This window comes from Melozone crissalis, unplaced genomic scaffold, assembly GCF_028551555.1.
Source record: "Melozone crissalis strain CALT ecotype California unplaced genomic scaffold, PUWL_Pcris_2 ptg000005l_1, whole genome shotgun sequence".
In the NCBI taxonomy this organism is placed as follows: Eukaryota; Metazoa; Chordata; class Aves; order Passeriformes; family Passerellidae; genus Melozone; species Melozone crissalis.
In genome coordinates this window covers 12,375,657-12,394,812 of record NW_026535783.1, presented here as the reverse complement: position 1 = coordinate 12,394,812, position 19,156 = coordinate 12,375,657, and positions in this window count along the sequence as shown.

Here is a 19,156-nt window from a genome sequence, read left to right as displayed (position 1 = left end):
TTGCTTCCCTTTTCCTTCCCTCACTGCTACACAGCGCTCTCAGACCAGGACCTCAGTGCTGCCTCACCTGAGCATTTAGAGCTGCCTCCACACCATTCCAGGCTAAGTGCAGGTGCTCAGGATTCTGAGGTTTTCCTAGATTCTTGGGGGAAGGTGTTTGCTTCATCTGGACTTCTTGGCATTTCATCAGAGAAGCCAGGAACAGGCAGATTTCATCTTCACTGTGAGCTCTTCATTCTGCTTGTTCCCATGGAGCTTAAATGCCAACCTGAGCTCATCGTTCCTCTGGTACCCATAGACACCATCACAACCCTTCCATGGCCTCCCCAGAGAGGAGCAGCTGCACATCTTCAGAGCAGCACTTGCCAGCGCGCAGCCCATCAGGGAGGGAAAGAGCTTCTACCCTTGCTTTCCAAGCAGCTCCTGGTTAATGACCCTTTCAAGTGTTTTCCTGCAGTGCTCTATCATGGGTAGATCTCAAGTGAGAAGCAGGTAGAAAGTGTCCAGTTGCCTAGGAAGGGGGACCTTGAAAACAGAAAGATTCTCTGCCTCATTTTCCTGTCCTCGCTGCAGATTTGGAGGGTGTTCTGGGCATTTTGTAGACAGACTCTCTGTAGGGGTACAAGGGCACAGTGAAAGATATTGCCTAACAAGTGGTCAGTGTTAGGTGCACTCTCCTCTTCCTTTGAATGAAGCCAAACTGGGACTCTGATGGGACATTGCAGATGTTTAAGACTGTCTGCCCTGCAAATCAAGCCGTGCCATTGAAATGAGCTCTGTGTGCCCCACAACAGCTGCAGCTGAAGAATATGGCCTCACCCTCAAGGCTGTTTATAGAAGAAACTCACAGTACAAGTTTAGCATGTATGTCTACAGATCTGGACTCTTCCTGGGTGAATCCATTTTCTGTGGTCTTTTGTGATGAGAAACCAAATGTAGCCAAATCCCAAAGCTGCTGGGAAGATGCACAAAGCTGTGATTCTAGGGTGTTTGTGTGTGTGTGTGTCTCTGTGTGTGTCCATATCAGATTTCAAGGCCATGCTTTAATCTATGTACATGACAATTTGGATAAATATTTTTAAGAGGAAGAACTCACTCCTTCATTCCCCTGGGAAGTCTGAATACATTTCTGGAACGGAGGTTGCTGTGTGCTTCCTGTGATGTTTGATCCAAGGCAGCAGTAGAGCTCTGCGTCCCAAAGACACATTGTGGAGCCTGACCAATGTGTTTGGATTCTTGCAGCCAGGCCAGACACTTCAGCCCCCAGCACTCCAGCTGCCAGTGCAGGTTCTGCAGCATGGACAGCCACAGCTGGCTGTGGAATACTCCTGGGAAAGAGGAATTGCCACTGCCAGATCTGGACATGGTGCTTGAGACACTGGAGGAGATGTTTTCTCCCTCTGCTTGGGCAACTGCATTCGGCAGGGAAGAAAGGGGCTGGACTGAGAACTTGTGAATGTTGTTGCATGGCTGAGAAGGCAAAGCTTCTTGAGTTCAGCTGTGAATGGACCAGGAAGGATTTGCCTGGGAAAGCATGACTTCCTAAAGAAGAGGGAATGAAAATGTCATCCATGAGTAAGGATGGAAAGGTGTGAGGCTGTGTGTGCCAAGTTTGGGTGTTCCTTTTCCTGGGAAGAACCTCTGATGCAGGAGCATTTGTGGTAAGTAAGTGGAAGCTTTGTAGGTTCTAAGGGGCTTTGTTTGATGGGAAAGAAGAGAAGAGTGTTTGGAGAAGTGGCACTGAAGGCCCAGTGTCCCGGGCAGGGAGGGGCATGCCAGAGGTGCCTCTGTTGCAGCAGCAGATGTGGGCTGTGCCTCTTTTGGGTGGGAAGGCCAAGGCAAAGCAAGGGCTGGGCTGCAGCTGCTGCTGCTGTGTGAGCCCTGCCGTGTGTGTGGGCGCTCCCAGAGCCGTGGCTGGGGCTGGGCTGCAGCTGCAGCTTTCTTGTCCTCTCAGTAAGCTGCTGCCTGCAGTCCAGTTTCCATCTGGGAAATCCTCAGCTGGGCAAACTGGCCAGTCTTGCTGTCCATGTTGCAGAGCTGTTTCCCCTTGCTCTTGGGCATCTCTGTGGGAAGAGATGTGTGTTCCCATGCTGTCCCTGCCAAGCTGCAGCCTGGATGAGACTGCTGTGCTCAGGGCTGTGGAGGAAGGAGCACATCCCTTTGCCAGGAGCTGGCAGGACTCCTGCTTAGCAGCCATTCCATGTGTTCAGTGTCACCCCCATGTTCAACACTGTCAACTCTGACAGTTTTTGGACTGTGTTTGAGAAGTCAATTTTTCTGCCTGTTGAAGGGCTTTGGGGCCCAGAATTGTTGTTAGGAAGAAGGGATGAAGTGTGTGAGCCATGGAGTTGTTGGACCAGGTGTTTTGTCTAAGTGGTGAGAAGGGTTTCTTCCTTTCTGTTTCTCTTTCAAGGGCAATAATACTGTTGCCCTTGAGTCTTCAGGAGGGGAGCCTGTGGACAGAGCTGCAGCAGAGGGAGCTTTGCCTGGCACCGAGAGCTGCAGGAACAATTCCCAGGAGCCCGAGGAGCTTGGTAAGGACAGAGCCCCCACTGGTTTAGAGAGGGGTGAGATGGCTGCTCTGAGCCTGCCTCTGGCAGTGAGGGAGATGAGAAGGGTTGAGTTCCTGTCTGCAGGCTTGGTGCTTCCTGGTGCCTTGAGTTCAAATCGTGCACGGGCACAACCTGCCTGAGCCCTGCCCTCCACGCTTCTCCAGAGGCTCTGACACTGAGTCCTCTGCTGGGGCAAGAGAGCAGGGAATAAACCTGACCTTGTGGCAGTTGTGTCACCAAGCCAGGTGTCCCAGTTTTGTGCTGATGTCCGTGGGGATAAGTTTGCTGCAGGATGTCAGTGCTCTGGAGGCAACCCTGAGTGACTCTTGAAGCAAGAGAGGAAAAGCCCAGCAAAAGGTCAGTGTAGAAATCTGAGCTTTTTGTCTCCAAGCATTAAATCCATGTAGTGCCACTCTGCTGATTGCTGTAGTGAGATACATTAAAAGTACAAGCAGCAGAAGCTCTGAGGCCAAGGAAATCATTAGTCACAAAACCAGGAGCTCAACGAAAATCTGAAATCACCCCTTAAAATTAGTGAGAGCTAAAGGTGAGAGAGAGCACTTTGGGTCTGCATCCTTGAGCAAAGCTGGTGTTGCCTGCAGTCCTGTTAGGGAGCTCTTTCCTTCACAGCTGTGAGAAACAGAATTCACTGCTTAGAATTATTAAATTTTAATACTGATAGGATAAAAAAAGACTATATTTGCAGCACTGTGGTGCTCGGGGCTAACACCCAAACAAGACCTGGTGCTAAGTGTCAGTGTTAGCTTTATGGTGTTACTTTGCTGAGAGGCAAGTATATTCATGTGTTTCATGAATTTTTCAAGCATTCTTCGGAATTTTCTGATCTTTTGGGAACTCCTTAATTTGACTGCTTCGCATTCAGGTTTACTGCATGACATCCTGTGCATCAGGTCAACATATTTTTTTTCTGCTTGTGTCCTCTTTCCTGCTGTTTCACATCCTCTGATAAGGCTTTAAAAGGTTCTCCCTAAATTTCACATGGTATTCTCTAATTGTCCTCTGATGCTCTGCCTTGTGTCAGGGTTCTTTTATCACTTGGACAGGTTGGTCAGTTGACAGCCTTACACTGATTTTAGTTACACACAAGCCTTTTTTCCCGTTATGTTTACTAGAGTCTATAACACCATACATTCATCACACAATTGTTTCCATTTGTGATGCATAGACATCATATTCATTACACTACTGTTTCTATGAGCAAAACAGTGGAAATTTAAGCTGATAGATTCTGTTATATTACAAGCAGCAAAAAGAGTTCTAACTGATGCTATTTCTAAATACTTATAATCACTAACAATGTCCATCAGCTAATACATAAATGCCTAAGCCAATATTACCTGGTCATTTGTCACCCAGCTGTTCATCCCAGAGCTGGTGGTTGTTTTGGAGGAGCTGTGGCTCACTGCAGAGGGCAGGTTGTGGATGGCAGGGAACGGTGCTAGTTCATAACTCAGCTGCCAGCACCTTCAGCTTCAGCCATTTCAGTGAGGACTGAGGTGTCTCTGTCAGCGCAGAGAAAGAACCAGGCTGGGCTTCTTTGTGGCAGCTGGGTCTGTCTGTGTTTCAAGCTCTCATGGGGGCCCTTGGCCTTACGAAAGTATCCCAATACACTGAGGGCTTTCAGTGTATTGGGATATTTCAAAACTTCAGAAGTTATAAACACTTGGGAGGAGTCTGGCCCTTTGAAGAGTAGGCTTCAAATTGCCAAGTGAGATTTTGCCTTTTGGCTCATCTTTTACAGACTTTGTTAGAAGGGCAGTTACTTACAAAGGGGCATATAATGCAGAGAGGCCAATATTTACCCAGTGTTCCCTTTGCTTCCCAGACTTCCAGCTACTATGCCTTGTCAGGAGGGCTGCCCTGCATGGGAAGAAGGACCAGAGGGAGAGCCTGTGAGCATCAGACAGGTGGAATCCCTTAGTGTACACATAGATTTATGGATTTCTACAATTCTCTTTCTATATCCATATAGTTGCATTTATAGATTTACAGAGGTCTGTTTATATGTGCATATATATACATCTATATAGTTAAATTGATCTCTATTGTTCTAGATGGGATAGAATTAGTTACATTTCTAGATTTTGAGATCTACATTTATACATTAAGAGAGTTACATTTAGATGCCTACATTTAGGCACCTACATTTAGATGCTTAAATTTAGATGCTTAGCTATAGATCTAGAAATATGCTTAGTTATTTAGTTAGTGGTATGTGGAAGTTTAGACGCATAGATTGAGCTGTGTAAGCCCAGGCTGCATTTTTACCTCTTTCCCTCCTCGGCTGCCTTTTTCACCTCTTGCTTTTCCCCCGGTTCCCCCTGTGTCCCCTGTCCCTGTGCTGGGTCCAAGCTGGCGGCCGGGCCGGGCGGAGCAGCACTTCCAGCCCCGGCTGTCCCTGGAGCGGTGGGAGCTGCCGCTGGCCCCAGGCCCTGTCCCCTGAGGAGCTGCTGAAGGACGGTGAGACAGAGGGGGCTGAGGGGGCTGAGGGGGCGGTGGCGCTGAAGGGACGCTGACCCTGAGCTGCTGCTGGGGCTGAGGGCTGTGGGGCAGCCGAGGGCCATGGTGGCACTGAGGTGACAGGGAAGTGGCACAGGCTGACAGGCCAAAACCTCCCATGCATTTCTTCATCAATCTGCAAAAATGTTAGGTAAACAATTTGCTATTCCCTTTACTGATGCTTCTAGTATTGCGTGATCCTGTCCTGACCGGGCAACGAGATGGCATTGGTTTAGGCATGGTGTTAGCCCTAGGGGTACTCAGCCCTCGCAGTTATGGCAAATGGATGTAACTCATGTATAAGAATTTGGTCAGGAAAAATTGGTACATGTTTGCATTGATACCTATGCTTGTGTTTTTTGGGCTACTCCCTTAACAGGTGAGACGTCATGTTGACATATATTTGTTCAATTTCTTTGCCATATTAGGTGTCCCCTTAGCAATTAAGACTGACAATAGTCCTGCTTCGTGTTCCTTAATATTCAAAGGTTTCTGTAATTTTTGGGGTATTTGACATGACACAGGTATTTCTCACAATCCTACCGGACAGGCAATTATTGAGCGTGCCCATCAGATGTTCAAGGACATGCTGCAAAAACAAAAAGGGGGAACTCCAGGGTTATCCCCTGAGAAAAAAACAGCTAAAGCCAATTTTGTGCCTAATCAGCTCAGAAAAACAGGAGATAGGGAAGATGCACCTATTCTTGTGCATCATGCCCTCACACATAATCCAAGGGAGGAATTGCCTTACGGCATTCAGGTCATGTTCAAAACTCCAGGAACAGGGTGTGGCAAGGACCTGCTACAGTGAAATGAAGAGGAAGAAGTTCTATGTGCTTACTTACAGATAAAGGCATTCGTTGGATTCCAGCCACGTGGACCTTCACTTCCCTCACAAGTTGTAAATCAGATAGAAAATGCTTGGTATCTACATTGTTGTGCATGTAAACCATGGCTTAAGGTTCATTGTATGAAGTGTAACTAAAAAACTTGGGGACAAATTTGTGAAGAACATAATTGCGTAGTGGTCCGAGGAAAAAAGCAAAAATTTAAGCCTATCAACATAATATGCAATAACTGCTCTTACACACTTAACACTAGTACCCCGAGAATGGCATTAGCTAAATTTTTAAGGCATAACTCACGAAGATATCAGAGTTTTCTCTAAGATGTATCTTTGATAGAAATATAGAAGCAAAGATTGTTACTGCAATTGCAGTCTAAACTTGCTTTAATTGCTCTAGGAAATCAAATTGTGCTAGAGAGCAAGATAATAGCTACAGAATGTAGAGGAAGAATAGCAATACCACAAACACATCACTTGAGAGATTTGGAGTGAGACCAAGCTAAAGCAGTTTGGGCAAAGCGCAGGCATGATGGATCACAAGGGTGACAATGGCACCAGCCTGGCAAATATTAACAACGTTGCTTAGTGGAGTGATTAAGGAAACGCAGGCGGTATACAAGATAAAGCAGCGAGCTAACATGAAGGTTCCATATGCTCACAGAACAAGGCAGGAATCTTTCTGCCTATCACTAGCTCCACCTTCAGATCCATTTGGCACCTGTTTCATTGGAATTCCTTTACACTCAATGGAAGAATTGGGAAATTGGGCCAGAGCTCAAATTTATGGCAACTTAAGTAAGGCCTGTTCAAATTGGTGCACTAATCAAAATGGGATGATCACAGAAATTTGGTGTGAAAAACAAAGCATCCCTAGAAATCCGTTAGGAATTCAGGCATTTACAATCGTTCAAGGTTTAAATACTACAAGTCAGTGACCACAGGAATTAGATATTTTGGGATCAGTGCCAGGAAATTACTGTTTGTTCTATGAGTACCACAGGGGTAAAGAGCTGATTAGGGAGAAATCAGGAAAACCCGGTGATGATGGCACTTGGATATCTCCTGTTTCTTCCTGGTATTACAATACCACGGCAGACTGTGCCAATTGGTTGTATCCCTAAAACCAAAATCTGCAAGGATGTCACCTCCTGCAGTTTTTCTCATTTGTGGAGATAAAGCTTAGCCTGAGATTCCTGAGAAAGCATGAGGAGGACTGTGCTATTTGGGGAAATTGACACTGTTTGCCCCTAGCATTCAAGAGATGCTTGACATCAGGCACAAATTCCAATGTCCAAAACGTAGTGTGCATCTATTAGGCTCAGACTGTAAGGATAATGTAGAATTGTAGAATATGCCTTTGGTTATACTGGCATCACTTTTTACACCAGGAGTAGCTTCATCACAGGCCCTTACACAATTCAAACAATTGGCTTGTTGGACAGACAAACAAATTAACATTACATCTGCAATACTGAATGAGCTTACCACTGATGTAGGTAGCATACGCCACGCTGTATTACAGGATAGGGCTGCAATAGTGTTTTTGTTGCTAGCACAGAGAGATGTGCGGGTGTGAAGATTTTGAAGGGATGGGTTGCATGAATCTCTCAGAGCACTCTGAATCTATGGACAAGAAAGTGTCATTGCTTAAGGAGAAGATGATAAAGCTGACAGTTGTTTAGAATTCTTTGGATGAGTGGCTAAAATCCTGGGAAATAAGAGGCTGGCTCAAGGACTTAGTATGCTTTGGTATTAGGTATTCTTGGCTATGTAATGAATAAATAATCTTACATATTATTGGCTTTGTATTTCATTCTTTTTTCATTTCTGCTAATAGTGCTTTGCTTACTACGCTGTGAGCAAAAAGAAATTGACCGTGCTTTTAAATCAGTCTGGCTTGTGCAAAAACAAAAGCGGGGAACTGTTGAAGATATTTTGCAGGTGGAGGAGTTTTTGCAAGACAACGGCCGTATTGAGCCGATGCACAATCCAGCCTGCTTGCAATAATGGACACGTTCACAAAGAATGAATTATGGACATATTCAGAAATGGGGTTGGTATATCCTTGAAGAAGACACAAGAAGAAGAGTCATCAGGACTTAGCATGTTTTTCAGCAAGCTTGGGAAAGTGAGCCATGGGGGGGCCATACAACCCCAGCAAGACACATGAAAACTTAGATAATCCAATCAGCATTCTATTTTAGAAGTGTGAACAACTAGGATTAACCTGTCATATATTAGCTAGAGAGGCATAGACAGAAGAGATTTATTATAAATAGACTCCTTTTAGGAATAATAAATTTAGCTTCACTGGATCATATTGGTTATGGTGTGATGCCCATGAACCTCCGCACCCCGCACTTAAGGGTGGGTTGGTGTTGCCCAGGAAATGTACACATTTAGGGAAGTGCCCTTGGAAGAGAGGGGCTTGATTGCCAAGGAAACTGCTTCCCCAGGAGCCCCCAATGAGACAGGTGCAAGTGTCTCCATTTGACTTCCTGTGTTTCCTTCAGTCCTCGCACTTGGCTGAGGGGCAGGGGAAGGATGTGAAGAGCAGCTTTGGCATCTGCCTGGGCCTGCAGAGACCAAGCCAAGCACCTGCGGCAGAGTTTGTTGCCCGCCATTGAGCACAGGTCTGAGCCGGATCCTGTTTGTCCAGCCAAGTGCCCCAAAGCTGTCTTGGGGAGCTGTGAATTCAAAGGCCTTGATGCACACATTCATGCCACCTCCCCTATCTGGTGAGTTTTAACTCTTGGCAAGATGTGTTTGCCCCGTGCTTGCTGGAAGCTGCTCTGCTCCAGAGCCAGCAGTGAGCTGGGCTGTGCTGGCCTGGCACCGTGGAGAGTCCTCCCCTGAGCACTTGGCTGGGCTTGGCGTGTCCCAGGACGTCTTAGACACTTGGGGCAATGGATTTGTTCCAATCAGAGGCATTTGGGGCAGGGTTGGGGTAGCCCCAGAGAACTTGGCCGCGTGTCCAATGGCCCTTGCTGACACGGCACAGCACGGTTACCATGGAATGGAATGGAACAGGGCCCTTTGTGACACGTGGTGAAGTGGCTGCTGGCGGTGACGGAGCAACGCCACAGTGCTCGGTGCACGTGAGAGGAGAGGACGTGGCAGAGCTGTGCTGTGAGGAGCCCCACACAGCCAGCTCTTTGGTCACTAACCCACAGCGTTTCCAAGCCATTTCTCCTGCGGCTGGCCTTGCGGCCAGACTGCGGGACTTCCTTACTCACAGCTTTTCCCAGGCATCTGGCTCAAAGGTCTCCTAGAGGCCAAAAAGTGGGATGGCAGGCAGAGTGCTCAGGCTCTTCAGGGTGCTTCGGGGCAAGAAAAAGAAAGGGCCTGCAGCCTCCCCAGCGCAGCAGCCTGCAGAGCCGGAGAAGTTGCAGCCAGTGCAGGACGGTGAGTGGCAGAGCCGGGCCGCAGGGCTGGTGCCTGTGGCCGCCCTTGCCCCATCCCATCCCTGCCCCTATGGATGTCCCCACAGATAGGACATAAGAGGGGCTGGGGCTGCCCCTGCTGGCCGTGCTCTGTTCCCTTGGCGCCCGGGGGTTGTCCCTGCCTGGGCCGTGCACGGCTAGGCCGTGTTCTCCGGCCTCTCCCGCAGCCCCTCAGCTCTGGCTGCATTTGCTCTTTGCCAGATGCGGGCAAGGATTGGGCACAAGAGCAGGACCCCACTCGCGGCTGCTTCCACAGACCAGCGCAGATACCTGTGGCCATCCCCACATGGGCTGGGCCTTCTGGCACTGCTTGGCCCAGTGCCACGCTTGGAGCAGGCCATGGAACGTTCCCCTCTTCCTGCCCTTCTTTCTGTTGCAGATACTGCGGAGGTTCCTGGGCCTTAGGCGCAGAAACACCAGCGCCGCAACAACCGAGGGCACGGCTGAGCTGCAGGCAGGGGCTGATGTCACCTCAGCCTCCCCGGAGCGTGCAGCGGACTCTGTCAGGGCAGTGGCAGATGGCAGGCCGGAGGCTGTCATGGCCCTGCAGGGTCTGCACTTGAACAAGCATAGTGCCAGCGCCCTGTCGGTTGTGTCCAGGCACCTGCTGAGAGAGTGTGGGGACAGGCTGCACCCGGAGCTCAGATGCCACGTGGAGCTCAGCAAGGAGCCCTCGCTGGTGAGAAAGGGGCAGTGGCAGATATATACTTGGAACATGAGGTGTTAGAACAGGAAGGCCATCTTGCAATGGTGCCTGCTGTATCTGAAGTGAAATGGGCACCTTTGTGGCTGGGGAGCTGCGTGGGCAAAAAGGATTATGGGCTGGCGGCCTTGAGCAGCTGCAGATGAGGCAGCGTGTGGCCAGGGGGCCAAGGAGGCCAAGGGCATGGTGGCTGTGCCAGCAGCAGTGGGGCAGCAGGAGCAGGGCAGTGAGCGTGGCCCTGTGCTGGGCAGCGCTGCGGCCACAGCTGGAGTGCTATGTGCACTTGTGGGCCCTGGGAAGCAGAAAGTCATGGAGGGGCTGCAGCGTGTGCACAGAAGGACAGGGGAGCTGGGCAAGGGGGTGCAGCACAAGGCCAGGGAGGAGGTGCTGAGGGAGCTTTAGCCTGGACAATGGGGGGGCTTATGAGGCACCTTCAGGCGGACTTCCATAAATCGCTGCCTTAGATCCATAGATCCAAAGCTCAGCGCAAGGCCTGTTTCCCTTCCAAACATCCCCTCACTGCATCCAAGTACTTTAGACACTGGTGTGGGAAACTCTTTCATATTTTGTTGATTTCTTTGTTTGATAGAAAAAGAACCCTTGTGCAATTTCTCCATTTCCAGGGAGCAAGTGAGCTTTTTCTCAATCTTTCCTGCCCTTTTCCAGCACTGGCAGAAATTCTGTAAGAATTTTAGTTTTCAAGGAGGCAGTTCTGGATAATGCAGTATTTTTGCACAAGAACACATAGTTTGGGGCAGGGATGTTGGTGCAGAATGAGCTGTTCTGGTGCCAGACCAGCCAGTAGGGCTTGCCTGTCATCTTCAAGTTAACGGCTCCCATGTCATTTGGCAACCCAGGGAATCAGTGTGTGTTGTGTTTGGGAATTGAGCAGGAAATCAATGCCCTTGCATTCCAGCTGACCCTCAGAGATTAGAGGAGGTGGGAAGGGCTGGACTGCATTTCTGATTCCAGCCACTTTAGCACCATCAGTGTGGTCAAGTGCAAGAGAAGAACTTGCCCGAGCACAGATGCACAAAGAGTGCAGTTCTTAGTGCAGTGCTCTGAGTCTCATTGCATTCCATAAAGACCCACATGCTCCAGAATCCCCAAGAGTGTGGGTTACTGAAGCAACAGGAGGGCAAGTTCACCATGGCTTCTGACTGGGGCACTGCAACCGAGTGTTGATGTTTGTAGCGACAGAAAGGACATTAATGATTCAGGGTGCCCCCACGTGGCAAAAAATGTGCTTTGACTCTGTGATTTAGAAGTTTAAACAAATGCTTCATTAAGCTACGTTATAACACACTAGTACTATGTTAAAACTATAGTAAAGAAATACTATACTAAAAAGATACTAAAGAAAAACTAGTGACTGTCTCCATACAGTCTTTTATCTAATTACCTAATCAATCTAAACAACTATCCCTAAAATGCAATTAACAAATCACTTTCAGTAAACAATCACTATACACATTCTTCATGTACTAAACAACAAGAACAGCAAGTAGAGATAATAATTGTTTTCTCTTCTTCTCTAAGTTTCTCACTACCTTCTCTTAAAAAAAACCTAGCAGAGAAAATTATATCTCTCTCCATTCAAAGGATGTAAATCCCACAGTATAGTAAAAAGAGATTATAAAAGTGAGATCTGTCTATTTATCTATCTATTTGAATCTTCCTGGCTCTGCTCCAAAGCAGTGGAAGATGCAATGCTCACCTAAACGCATGCCTTCAGGAGAGACAAACAGGACATGGCACAAGCAGAGGGAGGCCCTCACCAGACCCTTGAGAAATGCCACACCTTCCCTGTCAGCTGCCTGAGAGGCTCTTGCAGCTTCAGTCCCAGATGGCCCCTGATTGTAGGGCTAGGGCCACTTTGGAATCTGTGCCTCCCCTTGAACAGAGAATGACCCAGCAGAGCAGCAGCACAGTGCTTTGGGAACGTGTGAACCCAGCAGTCTTTGAGTCTTGGCCCACAAAGGTCCTATGGGAAGCTGAAACCCATCTTCTCTTGCTTTCTGTGCAGGTGCTTCTAGAGAGAGAGCAGGAGCAGACTGCTTCATCAGAGATGCCATGCCAGACTCAGGGAGAGCTGTTCCCAGCCCGAGAGCAGGAAGAGCAGCTCGGGCAGCAGGTAGAAGTGCAACGGGAGAAAGGCCAGGTAAGCCTGACTGGCCAGGGCACAGAGGGAAGGGCAGGAAGAAGGGCATAAACCACAGCTCTTGGGACTGAGGAGGCCAGGAAACCCACAGGCACTGGAATCACAGAGCCTTGGAATCTGCAGAGAACAGCCCTGGGACAGGAGGGTTACATTGGGAGCAGATGTGGGTAGGGAAGCAGAAAGAAGTGGCTGAATCAATGTGATTTTGAGGCTAAAAGAGGGAAACGCTGAGTCTGATGGCAGCTCCCAGTCACTTGCTCTGCATTTGTGTGCACAGAACATCCAGGTAGAACCACAAGCAGAGCTGCCCGAAGCTCAGAGTGACATGGCAGTGAAGAGAAGGCATGAAGACATCCAAGAGGAGAAGAATCTCCCTATGCAGAGGGACAGTCAACAAAAACAGGTGAATGAAAGAATGGCAGCCACTCCACTCATGAAAGAGAGTCCTTTCCGTTGTTTTTTACAGAACATGCACAAACAGGTGCCGGCACAGCTGCAGGAAACTGAGGCTAGGATCAAGGCAAGGAAGAAGAGGCCAGACGAAAAAATTAAAATCATCAAAGAGAAAATTAATTGCCTCCTTCAGGAGCAAAAGGCTCTAGAAAAGCGAGTGAAATATCAATAGGCACTGCAGTCACCCAAGGGGTGGTTTCTGCCCTCCTTGCCTTTGCAGTGCAGAGCAGCAGGGGGGTGGGGTGTTGCCTCTGAGTGCCATCCTGATGAGGCCTCTGTCAGAGCTGCTCTCAAGGACACTTCCTGCTCTGCTGAATCTCAGCTGATGCTCTAGACAGTGGCATTACTCCCTTGGCCATTTAGCCAGCAGTCATCCCAATGAACTCCTGCTGGCTTCTTCCATGTGACCTTGTTTCTTGAGGTGTTTTTGCAGGTGAACATGGTCATTCACATAGATTTGGAATACGAGCTACAAGCTGTCTGTATCCCTTGTTAATCTGCTCCCGTCCTTTACCTTCTTCCCAGTCAATGACTCCTGGCTGACAGGGACAAGCTGTAGTCTCTGACTGCTTTGTTCTGTTTGACTTCAGGTGGAAGGTTCACCATCCTACCTGGCAGCCTGCAGCGAGTTCCAGCAAATGACGGGCAACCAAGAGCCCCGAAGCTGGCATGAGGCCCAGGAACTGTACCATCCAGAGATGCTGCAGGATAAGCACGTCTCAAGGAAGGTGCAGAAAAAGAGAATTTCATGGCAGGAGGTAGAACATTAGAATGAGGAGCTGCAAATATATCTGCAGACCTAGGAGGGGGAAAGGAGTCTTTGGGAGGAAGTGGAGCGGTCGTTGCTGCAGTCATCCTTTAGAACAAGAAAGTGGCTATGAACTTGAGTAAAACCAGCCTTTGGTTTTGAGCATTTGGTTTCACAAGTGGACATCCAAAGCAATCCAGTTGAAGAGCTCTGCATGTGGCTGACAGCAGCTTCCTAAGGGCTTGCATTTCAAATGGCAATCTCTCTTACATTTCAGGGCAATCTCTGCCACACCTTCCTGACATCAACTCATTTCTTCTCTCAGATCTACACCAACTCTGACACTGAAGCTGCTGCAGCAGAGCCATCCCAAGGAGCCTTTGCTCCCCAGCCGAAGACGTGGAGCCTGAGCACTTGGTTCACCTCCCGTGCTGACCCAGCTGCTGCTCAGCAACTGGAGATGGCGGGTGACTCCCTGGAGCAACACAGTACGTCTGCTATCTTTCTTATCTGAGGGACAGTGAATTGTGTGCACATGTCAGAAGAGCTGTACCAAAGGGTTCTCCTCACTTCAGTGTCACAGAAGTGCTGGCATTGCTCCAAGGCATCAAGAGAGAGCTCTGGGTGTTCCTGCTGCCTCTGAGGGCAGCTTAGACTGGCTGGAGATTGCCTGGGCTTCCCTCTCTGCCGAAGGCAGAAGCAGGAATTGTTCCTGCATCAGCAGAAGGCTGTGACTGCTTAGGTTCTAGCCACTGGTAGAAGCCCTGCTGAGATCAGTCTCCAGGAGGACGAATCAGGCCCTTTGTGATTCTGCAGCACAACCCAATGAATCTGCTTCTAGCCCATAACAGCTGCCAGTGCTGTGCTCTCAGATAAGACCTGGTAGAGTTGAGAAGAGAGCCCAGTGGATTCTGTGTCTACCATCACCTGTTGGGACAAAAAGGGCACTGATCCACACCTCAGTGGGGCTGATCTCAAAGCCCATCCTGTTGTGTCCTGAATGGGGGCAAAAGCTTGTACGGGGCTCAGGCTGGCTCTGGCTTCTTCCCATCAGTGCCTGTCAGTGCTCATGCTTGGGCTTTGCCAGCCTTGTGGTCGCTGCCCTGTCCCTGGGGGCTGGAGGGACTGCAGAGGCTGGAGCCTCCCTTAGCTGGGAGGCTGCCCGGCTGCTGCAGCACGGAGCTGCCTGAGGCTGCAGCCCCTTCTCTGGGCCGGCTTCTGCCTCGCACGGCCTGGACTCACAAGAGGGTCAGCATCTCCTCTGGGCAGCTGTCTGTGTCACAGGGGTGCCTGAGGAGCACTGCTGTCCTCTGTGCCCGTGCCCGCCTTGCCGAGCTGGTAAGATGGGGACGTGTGCGGTGCCGAGAGGGCGAGTGCAATGGGAGCGACTGATCCGCGCTGTCTGGCTGAGGGTCCTGATGCTGAAAGCCCCGTCGCAATTGGTTCTGGCATGAGCTGCTCTGGTTTACTAACGCAGAGGCATTCTTCTGGCAAACTGCTGCAAGGTGGAAAAGATGGGAACACTTGGCAATATTCCTCCTGTTCTGAACTTGACATCTGTTCAGAGCAATTGATTCTGGATGTCCAGGTGCATTTAATCTTAGCAAGTAGGAAACCTTTTCTAAATCTCGCAGTATTTATTCCCAAGAAAACAAAGGCACTGTTAGTTCCAGCTCTCCTCAATGTTTCTAGATGACAAACTTACTTGCCTTGGTAGGTATTCTCTTCTGGTCTCAGTCTCCTCTGAGAGGAGACTCCTCTGCTGTCAAGAGGTCTCTAACTTCAAAGGATGCAAGAAATCAGTCTCTGTGCCAGGCAGACTTGTGCTGTGGATGTGCTGTTCTTTTCTTGTTGTTCCAGCACCTGTCCCTGTTGTTAGCCAGCTCAGAGCTGGCTAACCAAGGGAGGGCTCAGAGACAGTGGGGCTGCCTTATGTATCTCCGAGAAGGTGGGATCTCTGCTTTAAAGTGAACATCTTGCATTTTGTTTCCCTCAGGGAGAATGGTGAAGATGGAAAATCCCATCATCAAATACATTGAACTGGAAAATATTGGCAGTGGGTGAGTCCAAGCAATGCTAATTTTACATAACTATGCATCAAGTGTTTTGCTGGTGGAATAGGTATCAGGCGTGAAGTCAGACAAGCTGCAAATGTGTTCAGGCACTGGGCTTAGATTGTCAGTGCTGATCAGAATTTCTAAGTGTGCTCAGAAGGCATTGTCAAGGACATCTCCATGCTTCCAGTGTCCTGCAGTTTTTAGGCATTTACAGCACAGATCTCCTGTGTGGGCTGGCTTTCAGTGCAAGATCTAAATGGCTTCTCATTTCTCTGCTTCTCTTTTGTTTCTAGGAGTTCTGGAGAGGTGTTTAAAGCACTCGACACTGCCACAGGAGGAGAGGTAAATATCAACAGCCCCTGCAGACTCTGCTGCTCTTGAGGGGCTTTCCCCTCTGGTGTGAGGTGTGGCTGGAGGTTTGGCTAGAGCCATGCTGAAAAGGCACAAGAAGCACAGACTGGTGCCAGCCTGCAAAATACATTTGGCACTTTGTCCTCCTCAGCTGCCGGAAGGAAGGCACGCAGGGCAGCGCTTCCTTTCAGACAAGGACGCGCTCACTCGCTCTCCATTGCTAAAACAAAGGTGGTGCCTTAGAGCACCTCCCTGCTCTTTGGGGCTACAGCTTCACAGTCCTGAATTCTCGATTCTGGCTGCCAGCAAATCCCTCGGAAAGTTACTGGTAGTTCCTTAGCCACCTGCAGTGCTGCACTTGGCAACTGCACATAGGGAGAGATCTGCAAGGTGCCCTAAAAGCCCTAAGCCCTGCCCATAGCCCAAGATGTATCCACAGAATATTAAGGCATTGATTACTTCTTGTGAATCCTAGAAAAGAAGCAGAGATTGTGGTCAGAGGTTTGTGGGTGATAGTTGAGACACAACTGTTACCAAGTGGACAAGGCAAAATGTCAGTGGCCCCACGTGTCCTGTAACTGGCTCCCAAGGCAGCAGAGAAATGGGCTGTTGGAATGTCAGTTCCTAATTACTGCAGTGCCTAATCACCAAGCAGTTTGGCACAGCTCAGCTGTGTCATTGCAAAATCACTTGCTCCATGTGCGTTGCTGTCTCCTGCCACCAACTGCTCAAGTTACTGATTTTCAATGTCATTTTAGGTGGCCATAAAGAAAATAGATATTCAAGGACCAAGGAGGATGGAACGAAGCGTTAATGAAATCCAAATCATGAAGAGGTACAGGAGTCCCAATGTTGTGAATTATTTAGACAGGTGAGTGGTTATGGTCTTGTCCCATGTGTGCATTTACATACAGCAAACATGAGAGGTTAAAAACCCACTTTGGTCAGTGGCAGAAAGTAGAGCTGTTAATTTTTATTTATTCCTATCTCTCTACTCATCTCCAATGGATGAGAAGAGAGTGCATCCTGTCTGCATGAGTCTTCCCTGGCACACCTAGTTTGAAAATTATTCCAAAATTCTTCAATACCTGGATCAGCTGTATCTTCCTTAGTCATCAGCCTCGAAGTTTACTGCCTCCACATTTATTTAGGATTGATTTTTTCAAGTTTCTGAAGTGCTGATGAACTGTCCTAAAATGGATTTCCCTTGGATTGTTGCCACTCCTTTCCATTGAAGGGCATGCCAGGAAGACTAGGTGCTTCTTTCCAGAAACACCATGCCTGACAGGTTTTTTATCTGGGCTGTTTCTAAACTGCATTTTTCACTTGTTAGCCATCTAAGACATCTCCTTTTTCACAGCTGTGCCTTTCTCCTTGAGACTGCACAGCTTGCAAACAATGCACAGCCAAGAGGGAATATCTATTCCTATGATTCTGTCCTTGTCACAAAGGCATCTGGAAATAAGAAACCTGGAAGCAAAAATCAACGTAGCCATGCATGCTCATCTCCAGGGCCTTGTTTCCTCATTTCAGCTACCTTGTGGGTGAGGAACTCTGGCTGGTGCTGGAGTACATGGACGGAGGCACCCTGAACGATATCCTCAGCACGACCTCCCTGTATGAAGATGAGGCAGCAGCCATCAGTCGGGAGGTCAGCAATCCCATCTGTGTTTCCAAGGGCTTGGGCAGGATTGTCTGGGAAACAGGGGCTCTGACCTGCAGTGATTTCCTGTGCCAAGCTTTGGTTCTGTGTTGCTGCTATGCTATGGGCAAGTAAAAGCATCTCAAGTGAAAGGCCCGCCAGTGCCCCTGTACTCCCTGTACTCAGTGCCAGTACTCTTCTCTCCTGCTGTTGTATTCTCGCTCTGGCTCATGTCTTTTTATTTGCTGTTCTCCACCTTGCCTCTCTAAATGTTTGCCTGGAGTCTGTCTTCACTGCATTCCTTGCCTGTGACAGCAAAGGTGCTGGTGGCAGGAATGGAAATGATCAGCAAGGAAAAAAGAGACTCATTTTTCTCAGGCCTCAGCATACAAGGACAGGAGTGCAGCCAAAAGGCTCTTTGCTTCTGAGCACATGCACTGCAGCAGCAGTCATCCTGACTGGTTTGCATCCTGGCTGTTGCTCTTTCAGAAGCTGACATGCCTTTCCTCAGAAAGGTCCTGCTCTGCAAGTGTTGGAGCACCAAGCACTTCCTCTCAGTGGCACTGTGTTCTGCCATTACTGCCCATTCCCCTGGAGAGGGAATCTTTTGGATTCTTTGTTGCCTTTCTTATGGGATGAAATCACATCACTCATTTTTGCCCTCCTCTTTCTGTTTTCTCTCTCAGTGCCTGCAAGGACTGCATTTTCTTCACACAAACCATGTGATCCATAGAGATGTGAAGAGTGATAACATCCTTCTCAAAACCGATGGTTCTGTCAAGCTGGGTCAGTGTATTCTTGGTCAGGAGCAGCATTCCAGGGATGTGGGCGTGGGGCTGCTTGGAGTGACAGCCAGCTCCCCAAAAATGGTGCTGGTGGCAGTGCAGGGACACCCGCTGTGAGCTGAGGGCACAGTTGCAACGTGCACAGAGGAAGGAGAAGGAACAAGCAGTCAAGAGTGGCCTTGCTCTGTGTGTGTCCCTTCCCAAGGGAGGGAGTTACAAGTCTAAAGCTTCCAAAGAACAAAAGACACTACTGGAGACAGTGTAAAAAATGGGGGGAGTTTAAAAGTCGCCAATGCCAGGAGATTCAACAGCACATTTTCAAACACTTCTACCGGGGAATTCTTTGGCTTGCTTTCCTAATTGCACAGTATTCAAATAAAAACAGTGTTTTGCTTTCTCCTCAGGTGATTTTGGCCTCTCTACTCAGCTCAGCCCTCAGCAGAGCAGACGGTGCTCAGTAGTCGGGACTCCTTGGTGGCTGGCGCCCGAAGTGCTGACAGGTCAACCATATGGTCCCAAAGTGGACATATGGTCTTTTGGAATTGTGGGGATTGAAATGATAGAGCAAGAACCTCCCTACTGGAACCAAAGTCCCATCACGGTAAGGAGCAAATACTCACTGATCCCACTCTCTTTCTCACCTGTCCCTTGTCCTGCGTGCCATTGGACAAAAGCCCATTGCCATCTGCCTGAACTACTTCCACCAAGGACCCCTCCTAAAAATGTGCCTGCAACAGATCAGCATCTGCTGTAGTTGTGGTTGCAGCAGTGGGGGAACTCAAGCCTTACCACATGCAAACAAACTCCAAACAAACTCTATTCTCAGGCAACACTTTCCTTTGCCTTTTAAGTGCTTCCAGTCCTTTGGCTGTGGAGATGGCCTTAAGAGCAGAA